The sequence below is a fragment of the Nicotiana attenuata genome, unplaced genomic scaffold (assembly GCF_001879085.1).
Source record: "Nicotiana attenuata strain UT unplaced genomic scaffold, NIATTr2, whole genome shotgun sequence".
Taxonomy (NCBI): domain Eukaryota; kingdom Viridiplantae; phylum Streptophyta; class Magnoliopsida; order Solanales; family Solanaceae; genus Nicotiana; species Nicotiana attenuata.
In genome coordinates this window covers 442,025-449,608 of record NW_017670473.1, presented here as the reverse complement: position 1 = coordinate 449,608, position 7,584 = coordinate 442,025, and the positions used below count along the sequence as shown (strand labels likewise).

At 44.7% G+C, this 7,584-nt stretch overlaps 1 pseudogene; it reads right to left on the bottom strand.

Moving 5' to 3' along the window:
• Positions 1–6,776: 6,776 nt before the first annotated feature.
• Positions 6,777–7,194, bottom strand: LOC109239929 (annotated as a pseudogene).
• Positions 7,195–7,584: the final 390 nt, after the last annotated feature.

The following is a 7,584-nucleotide window of genomic DNA, read 5'->3' as shown; positions in this document are numbered from 1 at the left end:
GCAAGGGAATCAACGATATGAACAAATAACACCCCGGGAAGGGAATCAACAAAATAGACATTTCATACCGGCAAGGGAATCAACAATATGAACAATAACATCCCGGCAAGGGAATCAACAACAATCCAACAATCCAATCACAAGGAAGTTCCACCACCAAGAGTATGATTACATATCAGCAAGAGATCACAGAGAAACTAAGAAAAACACAATAACCTTAACAAAACAACAACAGAACAGCTAATTCAATTAAGGCAATTAAGGTCAAGTAACACGTAAGAGTTAGAGGAAGCTAACAACATCGTATAGAGCATATAGAGGTAAATTATGCAATTAGACAACTCAATCAGATTAGAATACTTCCCATAGGATGAACATAAGGACCTAAGAACCCTAAAGGCAATTTCCCCACAAATAAGCTCGAGCACACACTCGTCACCTCGCGTGCACGGACTACAATTAGCATGGAAGACTCAAGTCCTAAGGGGAAGTCCCCCACACAAGGTTAGGCAAGATACTTACCTCAAAGACGACAAACCAATGCTCAAAAATACACTTCTCGGGTGAAAAGACCTTCGTACGGCTCAAATCTAACCAAATTAACTTCAAAGCACAAATAAAACACATAAGAAACTATTCCGGATCATAAAGTTTCAATCTTTAACAAAATCTAAAAATTGGTCCAAAAGTCGACCCCCGGGCCCGCACCTCGGAACCCGACAAATTTTACAAAATCCGAATACCCATTTCAATATGAGTTCAACCATACAAAATTTATTAAATTCCGATGCCATTTGGCCCCTCAAATCACGATTTTTCATTTTAGGAATTTCCTTCAAAAACCAATATTTTCCACAACTAAAATCACAAATTAAATGATAAAAATGAAGACAAATTCATGGAATATAATCAATTCTAAGTTAAGAATACTTACTCAAACGTTTTGCTTGAAAAACCCACAAGGAATCGCCCAAAACCGAGCTCTAGAACTCCAAAAATGATAAAAATGGCCTAACCCTCGATTTGGATAACTTATATTCTGCCTAGATATTAAAGCATCGGGAACGCGGAGGAAGTATCGCGTTCGCGAAGAAGAAAAATGAAGGCTGCCCAGATGTGCTTCGCGAACGCGACAGCACGCACACGAACGCGAAGAAGGAAATATTATGGCCCAGAGATTGCTCTTCGCGAACGCGTGAACTAGTACGCGTACGCGAAGGGTGGGATGGCATAAGTACGCGAACGCAATGTACAGACGCGAACGCGATAATAGAAGAGAAAGAGCTACGCGAACGCGAAGAAGGAAAAATGAGGCAACCAGCAAAGACATTTTGCGAACGCGGGAGGGGCTTCGCGAATGCGAAGCAGGATATCAGATACCAGAAACAGCAGTTCAAAAACAAGGAAAAATGACCTGTAGCCCATCCGGAACACACCAGAGGCCCTCAGGGCCTCAACCAAACATGCCAACATATCCCATAACATCATTCAAACTTGTTCCAACCCTCGGAACGCTCAAACAACATCAAAACACCAATTTAACATTGGATTCAAGCCTAAGAACTCCAAAAATTCTCAATTTACGCTTTCGATCAAAAAGTCTATCAAACCTCGTCCGAATGGCCTGAAATTTTGCACACAAGTTACATTCAACACTACGGAGCTACTCCAACTTCCGGAATTCCATTCCGACCCTCAGATCAAAATTTCACTATCGAACCGAAAACTTCAAAAATTCAACTTTCGGCATTTCAAGCCTAAATTAGCTACGGACCTCCAAAACACAAATCCGAACGCGCACCTAAGTCCAAAACCATCATACGAAGCTGTTGGAATCATCAAAAATTCATTCTGGGGCCGTTTACTCAAAAGTCCAATTCCGGTCAAATTCTCACCGCTTAAACTCCCAAAACTAGATTCCCTTTTTTTCAAATTTTTACTCTGAATCATCCGTTAACTGAATTCAACATGCACGCAAGTTGATACTCGTATTATGAAGCTGTTCCAGGCCTTACGCCGCTGAATGGAGCCTAAATTCTCAAAACGACCGGCCGGGTCGTTACACGAGGCGTGCCTTTTAGCGAATTTTCCATGGCCCTCGCAGAGTTGCAAACGCGTAGTTTCTTTAGGCGCAGAATTTTAATAATTTATCTTCCTAAACTTGGGTGCGCATTTATGTGACCCAAATCCAAATCTCAACAATGTCAGACAAAAATGTATTACGGACTGCGGGTGCATTTATGAGACGTGGTTCAAGACGCGTTTTATGTGACGTTGAATCTTCCTAAAAATATTTAAATTAAAAGCGGTTTAAAAGGAATAAAATGCACATATGTTTAAAATGTATTAAAATCAGATAATAGGCCAATTATAACAGTTAAGCGACCGTGCTAGAACCACGGAACTCGGGAATGCCTAACACCTTCTCCCGGGTTAACAAAATTCCTTACCCGGATTTTTGTGTTCGCGGACTGTAATGCAGAGTCAATCTTTTTCTCGATTCGGGATTTGAACCGGTGAATTGGGACACCATAAAATTATCCCAAGTGGCGACTCTGAATTTTTAATAAAATGATCCCGTTTCGATTGTCATTTTAAGTTGGAAAAAACTCCATTGTACCCCTTCGGGGGTGTAGGAAAAAGGAGGTACGACAGCTCTGGCGACTCTGCTGGGGACAAGAACCCAGAACTTCTGGTTCAAGGTTCAGAATTCGAGCTTAGAATAATTGTTACAATTGGCTTTGTTTATTATCTGATTTTATTACATGTTCGGGCCAAATGTGCTAAATGTTGCTTTTACCGCTTTGATATTATCTGAACTGTATATAAATGTCACGACCCATTTCCACAATAGGTCATGATGGCGCCCGACACCGTTGCCAGGTAAGCCAATGCGGAACCTTTTCCATCTCCTTATGTTAATTTTAGCGGAAATTTAAGTGAAATAATTATCCGAATTTGAGTTCCCAACCCGAAAGTGATAGATAAAATAAATAACATAATATTACAACCCAAAAACTAGTCTACCAAAGTGTGTGCCAAGACCTGGTGTCACAAGTACGGACATCTAGTAGAATACACAAAAGAATATCTCTATCCTACTGTCTGAGATAAAGAAAGACAACAAAAGTAAAGGAAGACTCCATCCGGCTGCTGGGCGGCGTAGGAAGGAAGCAGCTCACAGTGGAAGTAACAAAATTTCATGATAAATTCTTAGTTTTACTAAAACCCTAGGTCTAGCTCTAACCCTTTGATTTTACCTAATTTTTAGTGTTTAATCAACTTAATATACATGTATTCAAACTAATAATGAATGGAAGTAACTTACCTTGAAGTGCTATGTTGAAATCCTCTCTTTATAAGCCCCAAATAGCCTAACTGTGGTGTAGAAAATGAAATAAATGGCCATTGAGTTCGAATTAAATGAACTCACTGCCCAGCGATTTCCGTTTCTACGGTGCACTGACTGCTTCTGCGAAAACCGCTTCTGCGGAACTTCAATCGCTTCTGCGAACCTGGCCCAAAATGCCTGGACCGCATCTGCAGTCTGAGTCCCGCTTCTGCTAAATCGCTTCACCGGAAATTGGGCCGCTTCTGCGGCTTCGGCCTAAGGCGACTGGACCGCTTCTACGGTCTAGGGATCGCTTAAGCGGAACCACTTCTGCGGTATCTAGGCCGGTTCTGCGGTTTCCCTTGGACTGGCCCTTGGCCGCTTCTGCGATGGATCGACCGCATGTGCGGTCCCGCTTCTGCGGTCCAAGAACCGCAGATGCGGTTATGACAGAAGCAGCAACTCGGCTCCCTTTTCCAAATTTCAACTTCACTCGAGCCTCGTCCGATCGACGCTCGGGGCTCCTGAGCCCCGCCCGAACATACCGACAAGTCTGACATCACGAGGCAGACCTACTCGAACCCTCGGAACACTAAAAACAACGCTAAATCTTGGAATCACCCCCTAAAACCAAATGAATCAAACTATTGAACTTCAAGTTCTTAATTCTCTTCTAACGGGTCAAAACGCCCTTAGACTACTCAGATTGGCACCAAATTTTACGGGCAAGTCTTAAACAACATTGCGGACCTGTACCAAGCTTCGAAACCAAAATCCGAGCCCGATACCTAGGGAATTAATGATTACTTAGTTTCTTTAATTCATTAAAACTTCAATTTAACAATTTTAAATAAAAATTCATTACGGGCTAGGGACCTCGGAATCCAATTCCGGACATACGCCCAGGTATCATATTTTCCCACGGACCCTCCGGGACCATCAAATCACGAATTCGGGTTCGTTTTCCCAAAAAGTTGACCGAAGTCAAACTTGGTCTTTTAAGAAAATCTTGAAGAAGCAAATGGCCATATTTTTACTCGAAACTCTTCTGACTCCCGAACCAACCGTCCCCGCAAGTTATAAATTAGCTAAAGCAAGCGCGAGAAGTTTTATTTAAAGGAACGGGGTTCTAAAGTGAAAAACGACCAGTCGGGTCGTTACATTCTCCACCTCTTAAAATAACGTTCGTCCTCGAACGGACATAGAAAAGTACTTGGTCTGCTGAATAAGTGGGGATATCTGCTCCGCATGTCCTCCTCAGACTCCCAGGTCGCCTCCTCGACCGGTTGGCCCCTCCACTGGACCCTCACTGCAGAAATCCTCTTGGATCTCAACTGGCGATCCTGTCTATCAATGATGGCAACTGGCTCCTCCTCATAGCCCAAACTCTAATCTAACTGAATAGTACTGAAGTCCAACACATGGACAGGTCGGCATGGTACTTCCGAAGCATCGAAACATGGAAAACTGGATGAACTCCTGATAAACTGGGGGGTAAAGCAAGCTCGTAGGCAACCTACCCAACTCGCCTCAACACCTCAAAGGGTCCAATAAACCTGGGGCTTAGCTTTCCCTTCTTCCCGAACCTCATAATGCCCTTCATTGGCGAGATTTTCAAGAGAACCTTCTCGCCAATCATGACTGACATATCACGCGCCTTCTGATCCGCATAACTCTTTTGTCTGGACTGAGCTGTGCGGAGACTCTCCTGAATCAACTTTACCTTATCCAAGGCATCCTGTACCAGATCTATACCAAGTACGTTAGCCTCACCAGGCTCAAACCACCCGATAGGAGAACGACAACGTCTACCATATAAAGCCTCATACGGGGGCATCTTTATGCTGGACTGATAGCTGTTGTTGTATGCAAACTCTGCTAAAGGCAAGAACTGATCCCACTGCCCTCCAAAGTCAATCACACATGCTCTAAGCATATCCTCTAAAATCTGAACTGTCCGCTCCGACTGCCCGTCGGTCTGAGGATGGAATGCTGTGCTAAGCTCTACACGGGTCCCCAACTCACTCTGAACGGCTCTCTAGAAATGGGAAGTGAACTGAGGGCCTTTGTCTGATATGATGGAAATCGGCACACCATGCAATCGAACTATCTCCCGAATATAAATCTGAGCGTATCTCTCAGCTGTATAAGTAGTCGCCATTGGAATGAAGTGAGATGACTTGGTCAACCTGTCCACAATGACCCACACTGAATCAACCTTCCGTAAAGTCTGCGGCAACCAACTACGAAATTCATGGTTATGCGCTCCCAGTTCCACTCAGGAATAGGCATATGCTGAAATAGGCCACCCGGCCTCTAGTGCTCATACTTGACCTGTTGGCAATTCAAACATCTAGCTACGTACTCCACGATGTCCTTCTTCATTCTCCGCCACCAATAATGCTGCCTCAAGTCACGATACATCTTTGTGGCACCCGGATGAATGGAATACCTCGAGCTGTGGGCCTCATCTAAAATCCTCTCTCAAACCGTTAACATTAGGAACACATAGACGGTCCTGAAGCCGCAACACACCATCCTCGCCGATGGAAACCACCTTAGCACCTCCCTGAAGCACCGTCTCTCTGAGAACTACCAAATGTGGATCATCGAACTGCCGGGCCTTAATCTGCCCCAATAACGAAGACTGAGCGACCACACACGCTAGAACTCGGCTGGGCTCTGAAATGTCCAACCTCACAAGTCTGTTAGCCAAGGACTGAATGTCCAAGGCTAGGGGCCTCTCCTTTGCTGGAATGAATGCTAGGCTACCCATACTCTCCGCCTTTCTGCTCAAGGCATCCGCGACCACATTCGCCTTGCCAGGATGATAAAGAATGGTAATGTCATAATCTTTTAGTAACTCAAGCCACCTGCGCTGCATCAAATTAAGGTCCCTCTGCTTGAACAGATGCTGCAAGTTGCACTGATCGGTGTAAACCTCACATGACACCCCATACAAATAATGCCTCCATATCTTAAGAGCATGAACAATCCTTGCCAACTCTAGGTCGTGCACAGGGTAATTCTTCTCATGAACCTTTAGCTGATGCGAAGCATATATAATAACTCGCCCCTCCTACATTAATACGCACCCCAAGCCAACGCGTGAAGCGTCGCAATATACCGTATACATCCCTGATCCGGATGGCAACACAAAACCCGGTGCCGTAGTCAAAGCCGTCTTCAGCTTCTGGAAGCTCTCCTCACAATCGTCGAACCAACGAAATGGGGCACCCTTCTGGGTCAATCTGGTCAAAGGTGATGCAATGGATGAAAAGCCCTGCACAAATCACCGATAATAACCTGCTAATCCCAGGAAACTCCTGATCTCGGTCACTAAAGTAGGACGTGGCCAATTCGGAACTGCCTCAATCTTCTTGGGATCCACCTTAATACCCTCTCCTGACACAACATGCCCCAAGAATGCCACTGACTCAAGCCAAAACTCACACTTGGAGAACTTAGCATATAGCTTCTGTTCTCGCAAGGTCTGAAGCACTACTCTCAAATGCTGCTCGTGCTCCCCAGGCTACGTGAGTATATCAAGATGTCGTCAATAAAGACGATAACAAAGGAATCAATATAAGGCCTGAATACCCAGTTCATCAGATCCATAAATGCCGCTGGGACATTAGTCAAGCCGAAGGACATCACCAGAAACTCATAGTGGCCATATCTAGTCCTGAATGCAGTCTTCGGGACATCCGAGTCCTGAATCTTTAGCTGATGATACCCTGACCTTAGGTCAATCTTAGAGAACACTCTAGCTCCCTGCAACGGTCGAACAAATCATCAATACGAGGCAACGAGTACTTGTTCTTGATGGTGACCTTGTTCAACTGGCGGTAATCAATGCACATCCGCATGGTCCCATCCTTCTTCTTCACAAATAGCACTGGCGCGCCCCAAGGCGATACACTAGGCCTGACAAACCCCTTTGCTAACAACTCCTCCAGCTGCTCCTTCAACTCCTTCAACTCCTTAGGAGCCATACGGTATGGTGGAATGGATATAGGCTGAGTGTTTGGAGCCAAATCAATGCAGAAATCAATATCACGATCCAGAGGCATGCCAGGAAGATCAGAAGGAAAAACATCAGCGAACTCTCGGACTACTGACACTGAATCAATCGCCGGAGACTCTGCGGTGACGTCTCGAACATAAGCTAGATAGGCCAAACACCCCTTCTCGACCATGTGTCGAGCCTTCAGGAAAGAAATAACCCTGCTAGGCATATCAACTGTGGAACC